The 23622-nt window shown below is 42.3% G+C and overlaps 1 protein-coding gene across 2 annotated transcripts in view; it reads right to left on the bottom strand.

Annotated features, from left to right (window-relative positions):
• SH3GL1 (SH3 domain containing GRB2 like 1, endophilin A2) overlaps positions 1–23622 on the bottom strand; it is a 118392-nt gene that overhangs the window by 93894 nt on the left and 876 nt on the right. The gene's annotated exons all lie outside the window — the stretch shown is intronic.

The following is a 23622-nucleotide window of genomic DNA, read 5'->3' as shown; positions in this document are numbered from 1 at the left end:
GGGTTTTTCCATGGTTTGGAGTAGTTTTTGTTGCTGATTACTTGGTAGGATCTGTTTATTAGGAATTCTTGGAACCATTTCTTTGCCTTTCCAGAGATTCCCATTAGTTCAAGGCTAGAACACTTTTTAAGCAGTGCAGTTATTTGGGAAAGTTTTCATTTTTTAGATTATTGCATTTTACTTGGAAAAGAGGAATGTAGATGTGAATGTTGATGTTTGTGAAATAACTGGATTATGTCCATGTGTTGTATATATGTTTTATTTTGTAACCCACCTAGGGATAGGCAGGATATAAATTTTTAAAAACAAACAAACTTGTATGGAAGTAACTAAACCTGTTGTGTTTTCAGTCACTGTATTTAATGATATACTATTTAACCACAGGTTTAAAACATGTGCCAGTTTCATCACTTCATACACTTGCCTAAGGAATGTCACGTCACACAAAGATAACAAGGAAAACAAAGGTAGGTGCCTAGTCACCTGCAAGCAGGTCAGAAAGAGCATGAAGTAGAGCTGGCCGATTCAGGAAAATGTTTTCCATCAATTTGATTTTGCCAATTGAATCGATTTTTCAATTCAATATTAGCTGGCAGGTTTATTTTGCAGTCTCTTCACCCACCCCATCTCCCTTTGCCCTCTCCAATCCCACGCCAACGCTATCAAGTGTAAACAAAAACAAACACCATTAGGGCCTAGCTTGTGCTCGCTGTCTAACACCAGCTCTTGCAGGATACACATTTCAAATCGGACGTATTGTAATCACAAAATAGAAAATAAAATTTCTACCTTTTGTCTGATCATTTTATTATTCAAATCATGTTGGTCCCACGCTCTGGTTTCTAGTTGTCTTCTGTTAACTTCCTTGCTATGGTCTCCTGCCCATTTGACATTTTCTTCTCTCTGTGCACAGCATTCATCTTCCATTTCCACATCTTCACTTCTCTCTCTTCATCCCTGCAGGACCAGTACCACCTAAGGGTCAGCACCCTCTCTCCTTCCCCTAGTCCAGTGTCTCTCTCCCTCCAGCCCCCCTACCCCATGTGGTCAGCAGTGAATATGTGCACTACTTGGACACAGGCATCTATATTACCTTTATAAAATATCATTAATATCTCATATCCACCAACATATATGTCTTATACTATCTATCTATCTATCTATCTATCTATCTATATATATATAAAATCGGAGGTATGTATGTGTGTATATGTGTGTGTATGTGCCGCGATCACGCAAAAACGGCTTGACCGATTTGAACGAAACTTGGTATGCAGATTCCTCACTACCTGGGATGATATGTTTTGGGGGGTCTCGCGGCCCACCTGCACACGTGGGCGGAGCTACAAACATAAAATCAGATTTCACCCATTCATGTCAATGGAAAAAATGTAAAAAGCTGCCATTCTCACAGTAATTCAAAAACGGCTTGACCGATTTGAACGAAACTTGGTATGCAGATCCCTCACTACCTGGGGTGATATGTTCTGGGGGTCTCGCGGCCCACTTGCACACGTGGGCGGAGCTACAAACAGAAAATCAGATTTCACCCATTCATGTCAATGGAAAAAATGTAAAAAGCTGCCATTCTCACAGTAATTCAAAAACGGCTTGACCGATTTGAACGAAACTTGGTATGCAGATCCCTCACTACCTGGGGTGCTATGTTCTGGGGGTCTCGCGGCCCTCCTGCTCACGTGGCTGGAGCTACAAACAGAAAATCAGATTTCACCCATTCATGTCAATGGAAAAAATGTAAGAAGCTGCCATTCTCACTGTAATTCACAAACGGCTTGACCGATTTGAACGAAACTTGGTATGCAGATCCTTCACTACCTGGGGTGATATGTTCTGGGGGTCTCGCGGCCCTCCTGCACACGTGGGCGGAGCTACAAACTGAAAATCAGATTTTACCCATTCATGTCAATGGAAAAAATGTAAAAAGCTGCCATTCTCACTGTAATTCAAAAACGGCTTGACCGATTTGGACGAAACTTGGTATGCAGATCCCTCACTACCTGGGGTGATATGTTCTGGGGGTCTCGCGGCCCACAACTCTATGTAAAAAGCTGCCATTTTCACAGTAATTCAAAAACGGCTTGACCGATTTGAACGAAACTTGGTATGCAGATCCCTCACTACCTGGGGTGATATGTTCTGGGGGTCTCGCGGCCCACAACTCTATGTTGCTTGCTCAAGGGTGGGTTCACCCAAGAATTTATATGTTCTTGCTCCTGGAGGTGAAACTAAAATTGTTGTTTATAATCAAGTTTTGCGTTAGTTGTATTGTATTCATTTTGTCAAATATTTCACATTATAATTTGAATATATGTGTGTGTGTGTATGTATGTATGTTCCAGCATAACTCTTCAATGCATGGACAGATTTCAACCAAACTTGACATATACATTACTTACTATCTGAGGACAAACACTGTGGGGGTGGGAAGGGGGGGATATGTAAAAATGATTGAAAATGACAGATTTTAGTATCTACCCCATAGTGTTTTCGGGCTCACACATGAATACTCAGCATAACTCTGAAACGCATGGAGAGATTTCAACCAAACTTGGTACACATATGACTTACTATCTGGGGAAAAATATTGTGCAGGTGGGACGGGGTAAAATACTGTGGGGGTGGGAAGGGGGTGATATGTTAAAATTATCAAAAGCGACAGATATTAATGTCCAACCCATAGTTTTCAGGCTCGCAGAGATGAATACCGACACTCCCGATGCCGTTTAAGTCTAAGTTCAGCCCCATAGAGAGGGACATTCCTTTGGGACATGTGGAGGGTAGGGGGTTGGGACATAGGGGGGTGGGACATGTAGGGGATTGGACATTTTGGGATAAATAAATATCCGGGCAACGCCGAGTAATCAGCTAGTTATCACTAAATTTCTTGGATTTATGGACCATCAATCTTGAAGTATTCAGTCATCCAATACTGCAACATTTATAAGTCCATACAAAGAGTATGTACCAAAACCACTATGATATAGCAAAAGATCATTAATATAGCAAAAATATAAATATTACTTCAAAAACGCTGACATGATCATGTTTTGAGCAATTGCTCTGCATCAGGAAAAACTTCTCTATAAAACCAGACAAAAAAAAAATCAGAATCATATTAGAAAACAATTCATAGTCTAAAATCTACTGCAGTGTTTAATTGTGTCAGAATCATCCCCACCCCCCAATACTCTACTTCATTATTCAAAAACAGCAACATGGCATCCAAGCCATTGAGGAACTGCCATTTTGCATTTTGAGATATCATGAACAATACTGGATATAAATGTTGCAATCTTTGCATTTTGATAGGATATAATACTCCATAATTCAGAGACGAGGATCCTGACTGGGTTGGGACTACTTTTGAAGGAACATTTTGATTGAAATATTTTCTCTGTATAAGTAAGGTTCTCTTTTTTTTGGGGGGGGGGAGGGGGAATAGCAAAGTGAAAAAAGCATGGTGAAGCACTGCAGTAGATTTTGGACCATGAAGGGGTTTGTTTGTTTTTTTTAATAGTGAAGATTTCTCTAAAGAACAAAAAGAAAACCAAATTCCACACAAAGAATGAAAAATCAAAACAAAAACAAAAATATGGAACTTATAGTTTCTGGAATGTCTAGAAAACAGTTTATTAATAAAATATGCTCAACAAATGTTGAAATAAAAGAAATTACAACACATATAAAACATGATTGTAGCAGTTTTCTGGGTCTCACCACATCTGGGTAGGTAGAACCGACGTTTCAGCCATCATGCTGTAGCTTTCTTCAGGCTTTGCTGAGGTCTGCAGTATATCTATATATACCGGTAGTGTGTCTATAGATCTTGATTGAGAACAGCATAGTATGTGCTCCAGAAATTTGAATTTTTGGTGGAAAGATTGTTGGAAATCCAAATTTGAATGTTGAATACTGGCGGGAGCTACTTGGCTGGCCTGGAACCTTTTCTCTGTCAGAATTGACCTCAGGGGGAAGGCTTGTGAGCTGGCCGTGTGCAATCACTGCACGCGCCTGGCCCTTCCTTGCTCAGAGCTGTGGCGGTGGCGTATGGGGAAGGATGGATGGTGTCGGGTGGCAGCAGGAGCGGTGGGTGGGCATGGAGGAGATGGAGCGTGTCGGGTGGCAGGGAGGAATCGGCAGCGGCTTCAGCAGGGAGCAGGCAGGCTTCAGTGCGAGCCGGCTTTGGGGGAGGGAGGAAGGGGGTGGGATAAAGACTGGAAGGCAGTGAGGCAGAGGGGGCCCAAACTCGACAGAGAAAGGGGGCCATGCATGACATTGGACACAGAATGGCAAGAGGAAGGGGGCACTAACTTGGGACATAGGTGGGGAGGGAATAGAATGGGAGAATTGTTGATCATGAGTGTGTGAATGAGAGATGGTGCACATGGAGAAACGAATACAGGAAAATTGGGCATGGAGAGAGAGGAACGAGGTAGAGATGCATGGGGAACAGAAGGATGAGAGGGAGAAATGTTGGATATGGTGGTGGAGAGAGACCAGAGGGACAGATTGAAGGGGATGCTAGGGGGAGGAATGTTGGGCACAGTGATAGAGGGAGAGATGTTGGAGAGGTGTGGTAGAAGGAGAAATGGGCATGGGGCTGGTGGGCAATAGTAAAAAAATAAAAAAGTGCTGCACATGATCTGGGGGATGAAAGAGGAAGAAAAGTTGGACTCATATGGAGGGACAGAGAGAGATGTTGGTTGGGAAATGGAATGAGGTCTGGAGGAAAGGAAGCATGCAAGAGGCAAAAAGAAAGAATAAATATTGGATGCACAGTCAGAAGGAAGTGCAACCAGAGACTCATGAAATCATCAGACAAAAAAGGTAGGAAAAATGATTTTATTTTCAATTTAGTGATCAAAATGTGTCAGTTTTGACAATTTATATCTGCTGTCTATATTTTGCATTACCTATTTGTCTATTTTTTAAAAATTTATTGAAATACTTTTTACAATGCTACATCACATAGTAAGAATATGGAACAATTAGGCAAAAAAATACATAAAAGAAAATACAGTTTAAAACAAACTAAGGCAAATCCATCTAGCCCTCAAAATAATGGGAGAAGGACCTTCAGATGATCTAGGAAAATATTAAGAAATCAATATGGGGACCCCCCCCCCCCAAAAAAAAAAACAAATTTACTTGGGCGTTGTTTTACATTTTTACTCCCCAAAAACCTCAAAAGGAAACAAATTAAATTACATTTTTCCCTTTAAGAAATGAATCTAACTGCAATGAGTCCCAAAAAACATACGGCCTCTTTTACAAAGCCGCGCTAGCGGCTGCTCTGCTCTAACGGCCCCGAAGCCCATAGAGAATTAAAGGGCTTCGGGGTTGTTTCCGCAAGGCTTTGTAAAAGAGGCCAATAGTCCTTCTCTTGAATATGCAGAAGACATTTACAAGGCAATTTCAAGAAAAAATTTGCTCCTATCTGCAAAGCCTTAGGACGGAGAGCCAAAAAGGCCTTCCTCCTAAGCTGCGCAGATTTGGCAACATCAGGAAAATTAGGACTTTATCACCATAGAATTTACTCTCTCTATTTCTAAAATAAAGTTCCTTAATAAGAATATCATCAGATTCATTTAAACATGTAACTAATAGCGTGGCACGGGTCTGGAACTGGTTTTGCTAATCTTCCAAAAATTTAGTCAAGTCAACCTCTGTAACGACCAAATGATCCAGTCCCTCTTCTGTGGGAATTTTTATCTTTTGAGGAATATAATAATTCAAAAATAACATACCCCCTGTTTAACGAAGCCGCGCAACAACGGCCCCGAAACTCTTTAAATCTCTATGGGCTTCAGGGCCGTTACCGCAGCTTAGTTTCGTAAAACAGGTCCATAGTTTCTGCATTTATCACCCCTAGTATCTCCTTGAGATACTTCCTTAGAATATCTCAGGAGATAACAAATGGGTTGAAGGAAAATTAACTAAACGTAAATTCCTTGCTCTTGTCTGATATTCTAGCATCTCCAATTTATGTTTAAATGATTTTTATTATTCCAGCAGTAAGAAGCAAATACAAACAGTAGTACCATTCAGGAAATAACATTTTCCACAATATAATCAGTTCCCCTCCCATCCCCCCCCCTCCCCAAGAATCCATGGCCAGTCCAACAGCTGAGAGTGGGAATAAAATCTTAAAGATTCAAAAGTCTACTGCGAGCACGCGGTGTGAGGTCCTGCCAGAAGTGCTCCCACACCTGACAAAATTTGCGACCCGGGCCAAGAGTCAAGTCTCCCACCATGCGTCTCTCCAGTGTTGCGTGCACTATCATTAGGGTCTCCATTGTGCATATGATGGGGGATCACGGGAGAGCCAGTTGGTGAGGATGGCTTTTTTTCCCATCAAAAGAGCTCTGGAGATAAATGCTGACATTCCCCTGGGTTTGGGCGAGGCTATATTATAAAATCCAAATAACGCCCTCGGTTGCGGAAGCCATTGCCTTCCCCAAAGCGATGTGGTATATAGGCCAAGATGTCTCCAAAACTGTTGGATTGCGGAGCAGGCCCAAAACATGTGACTCAAAGATGCGTGAGCCTGATTGCATTTCGGGCAAGAATGCGACACAGTAATCCCAATCCGGGCTGCACGTTCCGGTGGAATGTAAAGTCTAAGAACAATTTTCAATTGCATTTCCCAGTGAGTAATATTGGGTGACACCTTCTGAATGTTCTTCAGGACCCGTTGTAACTGTTGAGCAGTCAACTGGCAATGCAAGTCCTCAGCCCACGCTGTCGCTAATATATCCAGATTCGTACTTGGTTGGCAATCCCGGATCCCCACAATATGAAATCGTAGAGGAATCCTCTGTTGGGCTGAAAGGCTGAAGAGTTCCGAAAGCGCCTCCCTGCAGACTTCAGTAAGGGCAGCCACTGGGAGGGACTGAACATAGTGACGGATCTGGTAATAGGCGAAGAGATCATTAGCCTGTAGGTCAAAAGTTTGTTGCAGCTCGGCAAATGTGACCAGGCTCCCCTCCTCCGAAAACAGGTGAAAAAGATATTGTAGACCTTGTGATTGCCACCTAAAAAAGGTGGCATATTGCATGCCCGGCTGGAAAGCTCCATTGCCCTATATAGGCAAATATAAAGACACCCTAGAAGACAATTTGGCTGTTTTACAGACCCATCTCCATGTCTTTCTGGCCGGCGTAAAAATGGGGTAGTGAGACACCAAAGGACGCATCCTCAGATCCGCCACATGTAGAAAATAACTCACATGGAATGGAGCCAGCAAAGATAACTCCAGTGGTGTAGCGGAAAAATCAGATGTTCCTCTAAACCAATCATTAATATGTCTCATCTGACAAGCCATAGCATACCAACGTACATTTAATAAACCATAGCCCCCCCTATCCCTGGGCAGACACATCCGTAGCAAGGGCATACGTGGTCGCTTACCTCCCCATAGAAAACGCTGTAGCTCTTTCGTTAAACGAATGTTATGGGCATGGGACAGCAGCAGAGGTAAAACCTGAAAGCGATATAACCATTTGGGAGAGAGCACCATATTAAAAAGGGCTACCCGGCTCGCCACCGATAAGGGAAAAGTGGACCAATTCTGTAGATGTTGTGAGGTGTCTTGAAGCAATGGGGTGATATTGCTGGTGTACAGGGTTGTAAGGTCTCGGGGGATCTGTACCCCCAAATAGCGAATTGAAGTATGAGCCCAAGTAAATGGGAAGTGACTGCTCCAGGTCTGTTGTAGTGTCAGGGGGCTAGCTAGGGCCATAGATTTCTGGTAGTTCAACGTAAATCCCAAATAAAATTTGAATTCGTCAAGCGCTTGCAATAAATATTGAACAGAGTGAGCGGGGTCAGTTAGCAAAAATAATAGGTCATCTGCAAAGGCCAACACTTTGAGTGAATGAGTCCCGAAGTCCACACCCACTATGTCGGGGTCCTGAGACACTGTGCGAAGAAAGGGTTTGAGGTACAATAGAAATAAGAGGGGTGACAGGGGACAGCCCGGTCGAGTTCCCCTCTTAATAGGTATTGGGTCAGTAATAATGTCATTGACAAGTAGTCTTGCTGTTGGAGTGGAATATAAAGTGCGTAATGCCGAGGCGAACCAGCCAGATATCCCCATACAATTTAACACTTCAAAGAGGTACGTCCAATTGACCTGGTCGAACGCCTGTGCTGCATCCAAACTGAGTAGAAGCATAGGAATGTGATGGAATTGCGTGTGCGCTAAGGCTATCAATGCATTACATACGTTGTGTACTGCTTGTCTACCCTGTACAAAGCCGACTTGTGTGGATGCAATCACATCGGGGAGAAGGGTCGCTAATCTATCAGCTAAGATTTTGGACAGAATTTTGATGTCTACATTCAGCAAAGAAATTGGGCGATAAGACTCGGGAGCAGAACTGTCTTTGCCAGGCTTCAATATCAACGTGATTAAAGCCTCATTCGCTTCTCCAGGGAAATGTTCATCCTGGATTACCTGGGAGTAATAGTCCCTTAAAAAAGGACTAAGCTGCCCTGAGAGCAGTTTATAAAATTCTGCCGTAAAGCCATCCGGCCCTGGGGCCGAAAAATTTCGTTGATTGTGGATAGCTTTATGTAGTTCTTTAGGGGTGATGGGTGCATTAAGAAACCTAACATCCGAGTCAGAGAGCGGCTGTAAACCGGAATCCATGAAATAGTCCTTAATAAGGGGTTCAGCTCCCGAGTCCCGGCGCCCATATATCTTCTCGAAGTGGGACTGAAAAATTTGTGCAATGTGTTCAGTAGTGTGTTGAAATTGGCCCGTACTATCCCTCAATCCCAAAACATAACGGTGACCCCGCACCTGGGAAGTCAAGCGGGCTAATAACTTCCCTGCCCGATTTCCATAGCGATGGTAGCAAAATTTTTGATACAAGAGCATTTTCACCGTGCGCTCATGTATATAGGAGTTGAGGGTCGTTTCCACGGAAGCTAAGTGTTCCCTAGCGTGGCGGGTCGGGAACAGGGTAGACTGATGCTTAGCGCTTGCTAGTTCTTTTTCCAACTGTAGTATTCCCCGGGACAAACGGCGATTACGTGCTATTACATAAGCTATACAATCTCCTTTGAGCACCACCTTAGCCATGCTCCAAAACAGTGTCGGATCATTGCTATGCTGACCATTAAAGTCTAGGAATTCACCCCATTTAGTCGTTAGGTATGTTATGAAATGGTCATCAGAAAATAGATAACTAAGGAAGCGCCAACGTACAGGTCCGCGTAAACCGAAGCCCACATTCACATCTAGCCAGATCATCGCGTGATCTGAAATCACCGCCGGGCCTATTACTGCTGCATCCACATTTAGAAATGCTCTGCGCGTGGTAAGGATGTAATCTATCCTAGATTGTGTGTTATGTGCTCTGGAGCGGTGTGTGTAATCCCGTTCAGTGGTATGGAGAATTCTCCACGGGTCCACCAGATCTAAAGTGGTGCAAAGATAGGGCAAGCCTCTGGTATGAGATATATTCGCACCAGGTCCCGGCTGAGAACGATCACAAGTCGGGTCAAATACCTGATTGAAATCCCCTGCAATGTATACTGGATCAGTAACCCGCCCAAGAAGCATGGCAGTTAGACCCTCAAAGAAGGAATGGTCATAGGTATTAGGTGCATATACATTCATCAAGTAAAAGGAATATGTGCCTACTGACAACTGCAGCAAGAGGTAGCGGCCATGTGGGTCCGAGGCTACTACTTTCGCAGTGTAAGGCAATGTCTTACTAATCAGTATCGCCACCCCTGCCCGCTTATGAGTTGAAGATGCTGCATGCACTTCGGCTACCCAAGACCTCCTCAATTTCTGATGTTCCAAGTCTGTAAATCGGGTTTCTTGCAGACAGGCTATGTCGACCTTATGTCGTTTGAGCTGTGTTAAAATTTTTGTTTGTTTTATGGGAGAGGTAATGCCCGAAACATTCCAGGATACTATTCTCAAAGTGTTAGCCAGCAGGTATAAAAGGGGCTAGTACAAACATATAAAATGCTAAGTGCGGAAAAAATCCACCCCGGATTCCCAGCCATACCCAGGGCAGCCACATGACGCTCAGGACCTGCCCGAGCAGCACCAGTACCATGGTAAATGTCAGGTGCAGGAGTTTCGCAGCAGGGTCTGATCCCACCCTTCCCAATAATCGAAAGAATACCAGCAGCAACCACGTAGGCCAAGGACTCCCCCTCCCTGGAACCCCAACCCCCCCTCCCTTCCCAACCTTCTCCCCAATTGCATGGTTTTGGTCACAGCCTCAGGTTCGCCCTAGGCGGTCCCAAAGGCGTGAAAGATCACAAAACAATGCCACTTCGGGCCCCGAGTTCCCATACAGTAAATACAATAGTCATAAGAGCAGTCTGCAGAGCAAATGAACGTTAGGATGAGCTCAAATATACAGTATATCAATTTCTGAACTAGAACAGGAAAAAACACAAAATTGTAAGCAAACTTAAACCAGAATAGCAAGTAACAGCCATATTATCTGAGATCCAGGCTTCCCCCAAACCAGGAGATCCCGGTGCATCTACAATGCCACAGGCACACAGGAGCATGTGACAAACAAGGAAGCACACCATGTGCTCTTTCATGTAAGGTCCGACTGGGGCAACACCTGAGTGTTCACATAAAGGGCCGCCTCAGCCGCGGCCTCAAATACCTGCCAGCGTCCCTGATGGTAAATTTTCAAAGTTGCTGGATATAAAAAGAGGAAGCGTATTTTTTTTTCAGCCAAAGAGGAGCAAAGTGGGTAGAATTTCTTCCTGCGCTCCGTTAGGGCCACAGAGTAGTCCTGGAAAATGCGCACCTCAGACTCCTCAAATGCTAAAGTCTCCCGAAGTTGTTTATATTTGCGCAAGATTTCAACTTTATGGTTTTAGTTTAAAAGTTTGGCTATTACCATGCGAGGCCTCGCCTCTCTTGCTTGTTCTCGGCCTAGCCGGTGTGCTCTCTCCAGTCGAATAGGCCCCAGGCCCTCCTTTAAGGGAAAGGAACTGGTCAGCCAGGCCTCCAGCACCTGCAGGAGCTTAGGACCGGGTACTGTTTCCGGAATCTCCAAAAAACGTAAGTTAGATCTTCTGGATCTATTTTCAAGATCATCCAGTCTTTCTGCTTGTTTTTGAGTCAGATCCTGCAGTTCCTGTAACGTGGTGTCATGTGCCTGCTGTGTATCCTCGACGCTGGAAACCCGAGTCTCCAGTGCTGCGGTGCGGCTAGTAGTCTCCATAAGTAGATTTTCAATCTTTTGGAGCTGTTCAGAAAGTTTTTCTACGATGGGCTGCATTGCCACTGTTACTGCTTGAGTAAGGGCCGTCAGCGCCTCCGGCGCTATTTACTGAATTTGCGGCTGTGGAGGTGACCGGCGCCATTTTGTCAGTGCCGTGCTACGGGCGGTCCCGATCCTTTTTTTGAATGCGGGTGGACATCGGCGACGCAGGAGAGGACAGAAATCTGTCCATATATTTTGCACAGCAAGCACTGCAAAGCGCTGTCTCCCGGCTCACCTCCAAAGGCTAGTAACAGGGCGCTTCAGGACTCGGGGCCCGGGAGCTCAGGCAGCCTGCTTCTGCCTTGGCTCAGTGCATCACGTGATCTCTCACATCTCCAATTTATAAATGAATATTTAAAGAATCCTTACTAGATACTACAGAAAAAGACTGGTAATTCACTAACTGTTTTTCTACAATCATCATACGTTTATCCAATTGACCAATGTTTGAATCCACATTCTGAGTAATGGCGCTGGCTGGCTGGTAGGGGGGGGGCTATAATGCTGTAATGGAATGGATAGAATGCAAAGACATGTTTGTGGAGTATGTTGTAGATTTTTCTACATACGATATGCCTCCTTTTCACGTGATTCTGGGTAAATCTAGTTACATAGAAACATAGAATATGACTGCAGAAAAGGGCCATGGCCCATCTAGTCTGCCCACACTAATGGCCCACCACCTAACTACCTCCATGAAGAGATCCCACATGCCAGTTAGATGCATATGTGATAGTTAAGGCCACGCCCAATGGAAACTTATGAAAAGTTGGTACACAAATATAAACAAAGTGAATATGGATTGCGGCAAAGGCCAGAAAAACACTAGGGGTTACCAGGAAGGCTGGATAAGCCAGATCATAGGGGGAAATCAGGTAATACATAACACACTTCTAGAGGTATTAATGACTCCATTTTGTTTTCTGTCATTCTTTGTATCTCTTCTTGGTGTAAAACATACTGAAGGTTTCCCGCTTAAAAAACACCTGGGTTTCTAGTGTTTTTTGTCTGGATTGTCATGAAACCTCATGGCTTAAGTATTAACAGATAGTCCTGGCATTCCAATGCTGGGTAGAGAAGAATCTTTCTTTTATATGTTTTAAAGAATTATGAAATATGAGTGTTGCTTGTGTATGGATGATGGGATCCCATGAGTGATTATGAATGTGAATGTATATTAAACATTGAATTGGTTTTGAAAACATATTTTTATATATTTTAAACCTGAAGAAATCCTGAAAGGCAACATCTGCAGTTTGACCTATCTGACCTTTCAGCTAGCCTACCATAAAAATTTGTGAAGGGTGGGCTCCTTTAGACCACAAAGGAATTTCCAGTTATGGGAGGTTATATATGGTTTTTTTCTTTTAGTGTCTGTGAAATCCCAGACTGTCAGTTTTCTCCAAAGTACCTGATAGAGAGCTGGATTTGGATTCAAACTTTTCCTCTAATGCAGGGGTGTCAAAGTCCCTCCTCGAGGGCCGTAATCCAGTTGGGTTTTCAGGATTTCCCCAATGAATATGCTTTGAAAGCAGTGCATGCACATAGATCTCATGCATATTCATTGGGGAAATCCTGAAAACCCGACTGGATTCCGGCCCTCAAGGACCGACTTTGACACCTGTGCTCTAATGTGTTATACATTCAGAAATTGCTGTGTATAATTTGTAAAACTTTTCTTTGAGCCTGGTAACTATGTTAAAATGAATTTTCTTTGTTCATACCTAAGGACGGCCTCTCTGTTGGCTGATTGGTTGACAGGTGTGATGTCAACCAATCAGCAGGGATTCCCGGAGACCATGTATTGCTTCAGGAGAGGTGCAATTTTCACGCCTGACGGGTCTCCTGTACAAATTACTTTCTGAACGTTGATCATGATAAAGCTAATAAAAAATAACTGATTGGAAAAGATTTGTGCAATTGTCATTATTCCTAGGCAACTAAGGGCAGGCTTTGGTAGGTTACCCTGTTCAATTCACAAGTTTATCTACTATTTCCTTGGAAAAATTCTGCATCTGACCCGTTACATTTTTCAGCATTACCGCCATCCTCAAATTTAAACTCCAAAGATCTTTCAAGGTAACTTCCTTAGGATTTTCATCAGGGTCTTATCTGAGCCATCCAACTGGTCTTCAGGTTCAGAAAATATCTGTGGCAGTTTAGAAAAAACAATCCCCGAGACCAGTTGGGGGCCCTGAACTTCTGGTGAAGATGCCTGTAAGCCTACTTCTGGCTCCATGCTCCCCGAAAGATTAGGAGGGAGGAGCGGGGTACGATCTAGGGAACTCAATGATGCTCCAGATATAGAATCAAATCAATAGATTTTGGATATCTCAAGCAAGGTCAAGTGTTTGTCCATAGGACCAGAGATTACCGGGGTCGACACACGGGGTTTATCCTTGCATTTTATTTGTCTATTTTTCTATAGTTGTTACTGAGGTGACATTGCATATTTTAAAGTCATCTGCCTTCATCTCTTTGAAAAAAATCCAAATATAAATGATAATTAACATTTTCTCTGCATACAGTGTGCTTTGTGTTTTTTAAATTTTGTGGTTACCATTATGTATTAATAAGATTATATTGTGTGCATATGAAAAATGGATGGAAGAAACTGCATTACAATTAGTACTATTATTAGGGAGGTGGAGTCAGGGGCAGAGTTTAGGCGGGTTTGGAATGGAGTTGGGCGGGGTACTCGGTGTTTGTTAGGCTTAGGGGGTACTTGGCTTGAAAAGGTTGAGAAACACTGCTCTAGCCCATCTAAACCATCCCAGCCATCCTCAACCAAATGGCCATATAAGGACATAGACCGTGCAAGTCTGCCCAGTACTGGCCTTAGTTCTTCAATATTTACCTTATTTTCTGATTTGAGATCCTCAAGAGTTCAAAAAAGTGTAGAATGAACAAAGTCACCGTTTTCCTCTCCACCACCTCCCTCGGGAGCGCATTCCATGAATCAACCACCCTATCTGTAAAGAATTTCCTTACATTGCTCTTGAATCTACCATCCCTCAATCTCAAATTATGTCCTCTTGTTTTTACCATTTTCCTTTCTCTGGAAAAGATTTTGTTCTATGTTAATACATTTCAAGTATTTGAACATCTGAATCATATCTCCCCTGTCCCTCCTTTCCTCTAGGGTATACATATTCAGGGCTTCCAGTCTCTCCTCATACGTCTTGAAGCAAACCTCCTACCATTTTCGTCACCCTACTCTGGACCGCCTCAAGTCTTCTTATGTCCTTCGCCAGATACAGTCTCCAAAACTGAACACAATACTCTAAGTGGGGCCTCACCAATGACCTGTACAGGGGCATCATCACCTTCTTTCTTCTACTGGTCACGCCTCTCTTTATACAACCCAACACCCTTCTGGCAACAGCTACTGCCTTGTCACATAAACCGCTGCTTGTTTTTTCCAAGACATAAAAAGATCACACAATTTTTATTACATCACTGCATGTCCATATGCTCACACCTCTTTTAGGTCAATACAAATAAGATTAAAAAAAAATCAATAACAGATACAAATTAAATTAGTTCCACATTTGTCCCTGCCTTCTTAAATTTTAGCTTTTTTTCCCATACATCAATCAATGCACTCTCGCTTGATTTTTCACAATCGAAGAAGATTGCACATTCCATTATGTCACTGTATGTCCCCATGTTCTCTTTTTTTTTCCACAAAGAGAAAAAAATTGTGCCTTTTCTCAGAATGCACTCACACACACTGACACCATTGTGCCAGCCCTCAGACATCTGTGAGTACCTTATAGTAAGCTTATTTTTTTGCTTACTTGCATTCTAAGCTTATTTTTATATCTAGGTATTTTTTATCTTATTGAGTCTAGTATTTAGATCTTATCAGCCACATTTTTCTTTGTATTTACCTGGGATTTTCTAATTTACAATGCAATCACTTCCATACAAGATTATACAGTAAGACAGATATTTCTGTACAGTAAACTCAGTTAACAGGCACCCATGGGGATTGTTGGATGCCGGATAACTGTAGGTTTCTTGTTGCTTGAGAGTTACTATAAAAATAGTTGTCTCCCTTCACACCTCACTCTCTTCCTTTATCATTCCCCTACCCCCACTTGTAGGTCCAGAATCTGTTCCTCCCTTCGTTCTGGGCCACTTACTCTCCCCCTTCACATGGGCTCAACATCCATCATCTCCTCTCCCCTGCACCCTGAGGGACCTGCTGGACCCTTCCCCCCCCCAGCTTTTGGTTTCACCTCCCCTCTCCTGGCATCCTAGACCCCCCTCACTTACCGAAGCAGCAGCAGCAGGTCATCAGAAGCAGCAATGTAAGCAGGCTGCTTGCAGCCAGCCCTGGCAGGGCCTTTACTCTGCTGCATCTGAAGTGATGCGTCTTTCAGGGCTGGCCACTAGAAGCCTGTTTCCAGCACTGCCTCTGCTGACCGGCTGCTGCTGCTTTGGGGCTGAAGGGGAGAGTTCACAGCTCAGGACCACAGCTGTTACTTTGGGGGCTGGAGGGAGGATAATTTGATTTTTTTTTTTTTTTTGCTGTTTGGGTGAGTGCCGGTTGCTTGATTAATTAGGATACATTTTCTTTTATCTTGCCCCCTGATATTTGCTAGCATTTTGATTTTTTTTAAGTTCACTAAGTATTCTGTTTTGACCTTTCACTTTTATATTAAAAAGGAAAAAAGGAAAAAAAAAAATCTAGTAAGAGATTTTCCTGTAAGCCATTTTTCTTATTGGCTTAACTGCAACCTCGTTACATTGTTTTAGCATGATAAAACTCATGCGATTTTATTAGTTGACTAGTCTTTAAGCCCGTTACATTAACGGGTGCTAGAATAGATGTGTCTGTCTGTCTTTCTTTCTCTTTCCTTGGCCGCTGTTTCTTTCTTTCTGTCTCTCTCTCTCTATGGCCGCTGTCTGTCTGTCTTTCTGTCTCTCCCTGGCTGCTGTCTGTGTGTCTGTCTGCCTTTGTCACTCTCTCTTTCCTTGGCCGCTGTCTGTGTGTCTCTCTCTCTCTCTCTCTCTCCTTGGCCGCTGTCTCGGTGTCTGTCTTTCTGTCTCTTTCACTCTCTCTCCTTGGCCACTGTCTGTATGTCTTTCTGTCTCTTTCTCTCTCTCTCTCCTTGGCCGCTGTCTGTGTGTCTTTCTGTCTCTTTCTCTCTCTCTCGTTGGCCGCTGTCTGTGTGTGTGTCTGTCTTTCTGGCTCTTTCTCTCTCTCTCCTTGGCCTCCGTCTGTGTGTGTGTCTTGTCTTTATGTCTCTTTCTCTCTCTCTCCTTGGCCTACGTCTGTGTGTGTGTCTTGTCTTTCTGTCTCTTTCTCTCTCTCCTTGGCCGCCGTCTGTGTGTATGTGTGTGTCTGTCTTTCTGTCTCTTTCTCTCTCTCTCTCTCCTTGGCCGCCATCTGTGTGTGTCTTTCTGTCTCTTTCCCTCCCTCCCATTCCCCGCCTGCGCCCCGCTCCCCTTCCTTTGGCCACCCCACAGCTCACCTACCCCCTCTGCGGCAGCACCACCAGCCTCCAACAAATCCTCATTCTCAACCCGCCCAACGAACCGAAATTCACCCAGAGGGGAAAGTGGAGGCAGAGGAGAAGGTCGTACAACCAGGAAGCAGCAGTGGTTGTGGCCTTCCCTTCCCTAGCTCCATAGCTCGGTCGCTGCTGCAGCCTCCTCCTCTCCCCGATGTCAGCTCAGAACGTGCGCACGTGCCGCACACGCTCCCAACATGCACATGCGCTGAACGTGCAAGCACCACACTCTCCAACATTTCTTTGCCAGCCATGGAGCTACGGACTTATGGAGCCACGAAGATTGAAGTGCGCAAGCACGCTAAGGGTATTATTATATAAGATTCTGCGAGTTATTCCTACATTAAAAAAAAAACGGTTATGAGAGTAAATTAAAACCTCTCAGTTTATCCAGATATCTGATTCACATCATATTCTAAACAAAGAACTCTAAAATCTTCTGCATGAAATTGCCTTTTAACATTATGGGGTTTCACATGGTTTGTTTTCCCACATTATTGGTTGGTTATATTTGTTCACAATTAGCATACTCACAAGACAGTTATAAAAAAATTATAATAATCTTCTTTTGCCATCACATTTTCTTGTTTGCACTTTGTGTGTGTTCCTCCACATCTTAATGTTATCATTCCCTTTAAGGATCCCTGAGGAAGACATATATCTGCTGAAACACAGATAGTGTTGGGTTCCATTGACAGGCTTGCCTGTCTAAATTTCTCCATTTGAAAATCCTGAATTAGATCTTTGATCCATATTGGACTTCCTAGAGAGGAAGATGTTTTATACATGTTGTAATTTGTCTTTTATTTCAACATTTGGAGAGCATATTTTATTAATAAACTGTTTTCTAGACATTCCAGAAACTATAAAGTACCATGAGCAGAACTGAAAGAGATCTGGTCTTCATTATTCTGGGCACACCAGGCCTGTACTGCCAACTAAGGACAGGTCCAAAGTTTAGTGAGGAAGGGAGGCTGTCAGATGTGCTCAGGCCTCAGGAGATTAGAATTGATAACTGTCTGTCTTTTTCAGGATTCTACCAATTTCTACAGCCATTTCTGGAAGTTAGAAGGATGGTTAACATATCTGGGCACTATTTCGAGTGTCTAAAAACTTCTGCAGATCTCCATCCTCTCTTATGTGTCAGTGAGCCTGCCCTTCTTGCTTCCAGAGCCAGCAGCAGCAGAGACTGGATAGGATCCAGTAAATGGAAATGTTGTGAGGGATAATCTTGGGAGACTGCTCTAATCACAGGAAAGGGGTTGATGGGCTGGATCAAGTTATGTGCTACAGAACTGTTGGGATATGAAAAATAAAGCCCTCCCCAAAATTGGAAAAGCAGTTCCAGCAGCTATAGCATTCAAACATGGATTCACAGTAGCACAGCAATTACAGAATTGTATCTTTCAAAGAGTACGTCCCTCATCTCCCCTCTAAATCAGATACAGAACAAAAACACATAAACTTCCATTCTATACAAATCTCTTGTACTATATATTCATTTGTGGGCAACAACTTGACTGGCTAGGTGTGTCCTGAGGATTGGGTTGAGAACCACAGGTCCAGATCCAACTCAAATACATCTTCTCTCCAAAACATACCCCTCTTGAAACCATGAATCAGGCACAAAGCATGACCTCTCATGCCAGAAACTATTATAAAAATGGAAGTATTTTGGCATGAAGCTTCCACAGCTGCTACTAGTGATGAATATATAAAACAGCTTCTAAGATTGGAAATTTAAAAACTTAAGACAAAAGATAAGAGAATATAATAAAGGAATAAGTAGCAACCACTATACAGAACCCACAGGCAAGTAACTTGTTTAGACATCTTAACATGGCGTACAACTTATGAACTCCACAAAGAAGTTCTCTTTGGTGCAAAACAAGCACTATGGCATGCATTAACAATATATATATTTTTTCAGTCTGTTCAACTCTCCCAGAGGTAATGGGGGGGGGGGGTAGGTGGGAGGGGAGGAGAGGTTGTAGTGATTAAAGCTTTTAGATTTTCTCTTGGTATGTTATACAACGTTTGAAGAGGGGGCGGGAGCAAGTGCTTGTTCTTTCAAGACAATCTTTGTATGGATTTGTTTATTTCTCATTAACAATAAATTTGAGAAAGAATGAGATCGGACTCCATATACACTTGCTTAGGAATGAGGCTTATTACCATCAGGGCAGGCACAAAACTAACCAGTTTGGAAACATTGCCCCACACATTAAGGAAAGATGTAAATATCCTGACTAATCAAATTGTTAATTACTAAAAACTTAATGCTCTTTAATCAAACACAATAATCACTTTAAAATACATTAACAAAATAAGATGAAAGATTAACACCATATGCATTCTGAACCAGATTCTCTAAACAGCATCAGTTTTTTTTTAGGTGCCAGAAGGCACCCAAGCTCAGTGAAAAACACAGTTTAAACAACATTTTAAGGACAGCTCTAAGATGGTGGCGGACAAGTGACGGCGTCTTCAATTGGGCGAGGCAGAGTTCGCAAACTAACTCCTACCTGATTGCTATGCCACACACCAAACAGAAAGGAAGCGTTCATTTCGTGCCCTCGATGGTTAGAATGTCTTTCCCCTGCCCAGTGCTCTATTTTGGAGTTCGCCACAACTCTGAGGTCCCAGGAAGGGTCCGGAGATGTGTCTGCTACCTTCTCGGATGGAGGAGAAGCCGAGGAGCTGGACTTCGAAACATCCCTTTCACTTTCAGGAGTTGTTACTCCACTGTGCCCTACTCTCAACACGGCAGTGCTGAGGAAGTCTCGTGAGGACTCTCACGCGAAGGAACCCTGTTTCGAGGGGCACTAGCAGCGAGGAACATGGGGGAGCAGCAGAGCTGGGAGTTAGAATTAGCTCCCAGCTAACAATACCACTGGTGATAACTCTGGAGAACATATGGAAAATTCTCCAGCACCTAAACAGTAATGTTACCAAATCTTCTCAAGATACTTCTCAGCTTGTAAGTACTGTTGCTTCTTTAGAGAAAAAAGTTGAAAGTATAAAAGAAGACTTTGCCTCAGATTTAAAGCAAGTTAAAGAAAAGGTAAATACTCTCCAAGCCTTAACATCTGAAATTGTGAAAGACAAAGTTTCTTTGAATAGAAAGATAGAACTGGAAAATGTTAACCGCAGACTAAATATCCCGTTTGTTAAATTTTCCTAAATTACCGTTAATGTCTTCTCTGGATTTATTTAAAAAATATCTGAATGAAGTTTTGAAATTTTCCTTGGAAGTTTTTCCACCATTAAATAAATTTTATTATTTAAAAAAGCAAATCCAGATATGGGACAAATTAATACAAACGGTCAGGAAAATCTAAATATTACAGACTTGCTTGAAACAAGTATATCAGAAACAACTGAAAGAGCTACTTTATTGGTTTCTCTTGTATTCGAGCAAGATGTTACCGCTTGTATTCAAGCAAGATGTTAACGCTATATTCAAATTGTATTATCGGAATTCACAAGTATTGTTCTATGGTAAAAAAAAGTTTGGATGTTTCCTGACTTAACCCGCCAAGAAAGAAGAAAATTATTTCTTGCAATGAGACCTGAGGCACTGAGTATTGGTGCTTCATTCCTTTTGGCATAGCTATGCAAGTGTATGATTAAGTACTTGAGAATGAAATGGGTCTTCTATGCACCAGAACAACTGAGAACATTCTTGGATATGAAGAAGTTGGTGATGTGAATGTTTGGGAGAGATTAAGAACCGCTCTTATGGATATTGAGACCTTCCGTTAAGCCTTTTTCCTATTCTTTTGGGGTCTTAAATGTGATTCTCTTCACCAAGATCTGTCCTTATTATTGGGGTCTAAGGAAGTTAGCAATTTTTATGTTAATTAAAGATTTCCTTAATTATTTTGATTTTCTTTCTGCATTTGTTAAAGTTTCAATTTAAAAAAAAAACAACCAAAAAAATGATTTTAAAGGCACCTACCAGTGCCATAAAAACCAACATTGGAATCACACTTCCATAAGCACTTTACAGTGCCTAATGCCGGAAATGGCGTTAAGCACCGTAAAGCGCCTCCACAGGTACGATTCACATCAAAGGTAGGTGCCCAAAACATAGGCCTGGAAAACCCTGGCATACATTTCCAGCACCTACCTTTGCTGGAGGCACGATTCTCTAAACCAGTGTATCACAAACTGTGTGCCTCCTGAGAGGCGAGGAGGAGAGTCATCCAAGCCGGCTGATTGCCTATAGGACGTGCCTCTCGCCGCGAGAGGCACGTCCTGTAGAAGTCAGCTGGCGCAGATGTCTCTCCTCGCACCTCCTAGATCCCTCCACTGAAGCAGGTCACGGCCAGATGGGCTTCCATGCATGAGCAGAAGGTGACGCAATGATGTCATGCATACACGTGACATTATTGCATTAACGTCCATGTACTTCCGGTTGCCTTCCGGCCGGGGCACTGGATTTAGTGCGCTGCTGGCTGGAAATTTTGTGAGACAATGCTCTAAACAGTGCCGTTGTGTGATTGACATATGATTGGTGGACGCTTTTAAGGTGGGCCTCAAGTGATTTTCTTAGAAGTATTTTTTTAACTCATAAGAACAGCCATAATGAGCAAGACTAATGGTCCATCTAGCCCAGTATCATGTTTCTACAAGCCAGGACACAAGTACCTGGCAAAAACCCAAATAGTAGCAACATTCCATGCTACCAACCCAGAGCAAGCAGTGGCTTCCCCCCATGTCTGTCTCAATAGCTAAATATGGACTTTTCCTCCAGGAACTTGTCCAAACCTTTTTTAAACCCAGCTACACTAATTACTGTTACCCTACCTTCTGGTTATCATTGAGTGCTCCATGGTCTTTGTATTTTTTTGAAAGAGTGAAAAATTGATTCAATTTTACCCTCTAGTCTACACCACTCAGGATTTTGTACATCTTGAGCATATCCCTCCCCCTCAGCCTCTTCTTTTCCAAGCTGAAGAGCCCCAACTTCTTTAGCCTTTCCTCGTATGAAAGGAGTTCCATCCCTTTTGTCAAGTAAGCACATTAGGAAGAATCCTGTGACTCTAAACCAAAACCAACAAGGGAAAGGATGTGAACTTATGTAAAATGCTCTTTTTAACTGGATATCACAATCTCTGTTATAGAAGCTTCACTTCTACTATTGCTAAAATGTCATGGAGACACAGCAAATTAAGGATATACTCAAACTATTATTTCTGGGTTAGTAATAGCCAAACAAGTAACACATTACTAACTTTATTTTATCTATAAACTACTTTTCCTGAATCAACAAGCTACAAAACAGTGCCAGTTCTCTCACATCTGTATCTCAGCTCCCTCATTCCCAAATCCTTTCCCATTGCTGCTGTCAGCTCTGGTCCAGGAAGACAAGCTTCCTGAGGTTATGCTACAGCTGCAAAGATTTGCTGATGTTTAAAGCCTTATCCCAAAACCTATCCCCACATGCCAAAACTAAAAAAAAACAACAAACCAAAACTGCCAAATTTCCAATGTGACAGTGATTTGGCACAATGAACACACCCAACTGTTTTTTTAAAAAATACTCATCTCTTTCCATTTAATAATCTAGTAAATGACACAACATGGACCAATTGGCTTCATTTAGGAGTCCAGTTATGCCCATTTATGTTGCTCTACATAAGTCTCACTTCATAAAAGAGACTCCTCAATAGCCAACTGTGTTCTTTGAGCCAGATTCTATAAGTGTGTCATTTTTATATGCACCGACAGGCACTTTTTAAAACAATTCTAATTCTGTTTAAATAGCTTTTTCCACTTAGGCCCATATTCTATAAACGGTACCTTACCAACACCTAACTTTTTGTCTCCTTTTACAATCCTAGGTCTTGCATATATTACGTTTCCATACCTAAACCAATCATAAAATGTACTATTTGGTATTGCTTTATGTTCTTCTAGAACCTATGAACTAAACAGAATAATCCTCCCCACTCAAAAAACAGTATTTGAAGTTAATTCCCTTAATAAAATAGTCTAAATTATTTGGCATCTTTTTAAACAATCACTGGAATTAAAGGGCTATACATCTATGTCACAGAGGTATAATCCTTTCCAGATGGTGAAAGCATGCGTAACAGCAAATATTTCCAGAACATTTTGTGTAAAGCAAAACTCTGTATAGAGGTCATGAGATGGTTTCTATGCTGGATTACCTTTCTTCAAGTAAAGAAACCAGGAAGTTTACTTTATAAAAAACTTTTGGACTGATCAAGACTACCAGATCAGCCCTAACTGGGTCCCTTAGGACACTCTTTAAAAAGCCAAATACCGGATCTATATAATTACTTATGCTTGTGAATCTTACATTTCTAAAATCACATTTCCAAAATATGCTCAGTTAATAAAATATTTAGAACTTAACTGCACAACAACGAAACATATGTTTAAGAACCAGGCCTCTCTCTTTCTCCCCCTCCCTAAATTAGAATACTATCTCAATAGTTGACCAGCAGGAATTAAAAATAGATCGAATCAAATTGTAAAATTAGGGTACTGCTTATTTACACAGCCGGTAAAGCTACTATAAACATAGCAACATTAATTAACATAAGTGCTTATATACGGGCAGAATACGATGTAATTAGTACAGGAAAAAAAAGTGGACCTACACTCCTAAAAAAAAAAAAAAAAGCTGTGGTAAGAGGAATGCTTATTCTCCTGTTTTTAGGTCTTCCCCATCCATCCTTTAACGTGAGCTGAATGGTCTTGATTTCAGCATATTGTTAACAGCATTTAATATACCCACCTTATACTTACTAAATAATTAAAGAGGAGAATTGAGTCTCTGTCTTTTC

Source organism: Geotrypetes seraphini, chromosome 8, assembly GCF_902459505.1.
Source record: "Geotrypetes seraphini chromosome 8, aGeoSer1.1, whole genome shotgun sequence".
Taxonomy (NCBI): Eukaryota; Metazoa; Chordata; class Amphibia; order Gymnophiona; family Dermophiidae; genus Geotrypetes; species Geotrypetes seraphini.
This window is presented reverse-complemented; position numbering and strand designations above follow the sequence as displayed.